The sequence below is a fragment of the Bubalus kerabau genome, chromosome 1 (assembly GCF_029407905.1).
Source record: "Bubalus kerabau isolate K-KA32 ecotype Philippines breed swamp buffalo chromosome 1, PCC_UOA_SB_1v2, whole genome shotgun sequence".
In the NCBI taxonomy this organism is placed as follows: Eukaryota; Metazoa; Chordata; class Mammalia; order Artiodactyla; family Bovidae; genus Bubalus; species Bubalus kerabau.
Window position 1 is genome coordinate 138403270 of NC_073624.1, and position 2449 is coordinate 138405718.

Here is a 2449-nt window from a genome sequence, read left to right on the forward strand (position 1 = left end):
CATGGACTGCAGCACGCCAGGCTTCCCCGTCCATCACCAACTCCCAGATCTTCTTCAAACTCATGTTCATCGAGTCAGTGATGCCATCCAAACATCTCATCCTCTCTTGTCCTCTTCTCCTCCTGCCTTCAATCTTTCCCAGCATCAGGGTCTTTTCCAATGAGTCAGTTCTTTGCATCAGATAGCCAAAGTATTGGAGTTTCAGCTTCAACATCAGTCCATCCAATGAATATTCAGGACTGATTTCCTTTAAGATTGACTGGTTGGATCTCCTTGCAGTCCAAGGGACTCTCAAGAACCTTCTCCAACACCACAGTTCAAAAGCATCAATTCCTAGGCCTTCAGCTTTCTTTGTAGTCCAACTCTCACATCCATACATGACTAACTTTGACTAGCCAGAACTTTGTCGGCAAAAAAAATTAGATTCTCAGTATTACAGTATTTGAAAACTACTGTCAACCAAAGAGTCATGCACCTCATTGTCGAAAGTGTTACTTCACTTTTGTATAATCAACGTTTATATCAGAACTACACTTGATTGTCAGTGAGGTGAGTGACTTCTTGACTGGATAGTCATCAATGATTCTGTGACATTACTATTGGCAACAGAATTTTTGAAAACTGATAGATTTTGCAAGAAATAGCAAGTCACACTGAAGTCACAGGTGTATGGAATTTATATGAAAGTATATTACACCATTATACTATTTGTACACGATGTGATATACATCCTTTATATCTATAAAATTTATAATAAAGTTATGTTTTTACCTATATGCATACTTTTCTTGAGAGCTGAGTTAAATGTCAGCTATCAATCACATCACTGCACAAAACCCTGGGCTCCACTTGCTTAAAAGAATTTAGGAGAGGGGTTAAACTGTGCTCTTCCATCAACTAGCTCTCTGACCTTAGGGAAATTTTCTTTCTTTTTTTTTTTTCTTCCTTTTTAATGAGGGCTTTGAGTGTTTTTAACATTTTTTTTTTCTCCCACCATGGATTCCTTTTGGAATCTAATGAAAGCTTTGGACATTGTCCGTAAGAAAAGTGGATACACACACATTTGTAAATTATTATTTCTGGGAGGTTATGGACTCCTTAAGTTCATTCCATTACCCCAGGTTAAGGATCTATGCACTCTCTAAATTCCTTTTGGCTCCAGAAGCTAGAATTCTGGGATGTCAAAATGCAACCAATGAAGTATTTATGAAAATATTTAGAGAAACTAGTTTTTCCTTCAGCTTCAGCAGCAAAATCAGAGTAATCCAAGTTGGAATTAAATCAGCAAATGGATTTTATTTCCAAAAAAAGATAATTGAACAACCCACAAGCTGAACCCACATGGCAAGTTCTCCTGCAGAAAAATTCTTGTTCCTAAATTTGAAATGTCCCACTCCTACTGCACATAAGATAATATTATTATTAGCAAGCAGAAAATTCATCGTGACACAGATTTCAACAAATATTTATTTGGTATTTCTGAAAAGTGGAATGTTTCTGTAGGAAAGTAAAAGCTATATAGATAAATGTGAAAGGACTTCCAATCCTTCACAGTAAGCAGGATATGAAGGAGGGGATAAGAAGAAAGATACACACTTCTTCAAGTTGCCTGAAAAACCAATTTCAGTTTCTCAAAATGCACTACCTCATTTGTGAGAGGTAGCATAATCTTTCCTGATGAAGGCAGGGGCCTGATAATGCAAATACTTCTGAACAACCAGAATTTGTAGCAACCCAATGGCACCCCACTCCAGTACTTTTGCCTAGAAAATCCCATGGACAGAGGAGCCTGGTAGGCTGCAGTCCACGGGGTTGTGAAGAGTCAGACACGATTGAGCAACTTCACTTTCACTTCTCACTTTCATGCATTGGAGAAGGAAACGGCAACCCACTCCAGTGTTCTTGCCTGGAGAATCCCAGGGACGGGGAAGCCTAATGGGCTGCCGTCTATGGGGTCGCACAGAGTCGGACATGACCGAAGTGACTTAGCAGCAGCGGCAGGCCCAGCATATATGGTTTCTTTTCTGCTCGGTGATTTGTAAAGTTCACCCAACATCTCACTTCAGAGACCTTGAAAGTACATTCTCAAAGCAGGTCAAGAGCAAGACGTTTCAACAAATGTTGTCTTAGTAATAGTACAACTATGTTAACAGCAGAAATGCCCATACGTCTCTGTAAATTTGTATCGTGGAACTTCCATGGGGCAATTTAGACTGCTAGCAATCAACATGCAAAGTCAAGTATATGCAGAATAAGAAGGCTGGTTACAAAAGTATGTTTTAACATGATTCATCCATGTAAAAATTGAAAAAGGAAATATATGTCAATATTCATTGAAATAAAAAGGGAAGGCTATATAGCAGAATACTATGGTGGCTATTTCTGGATGGTAAATTTTTAAAAAATTCTCTGGATTCTTAATTTTTCCTCCAATGAATGTGTTATTTCC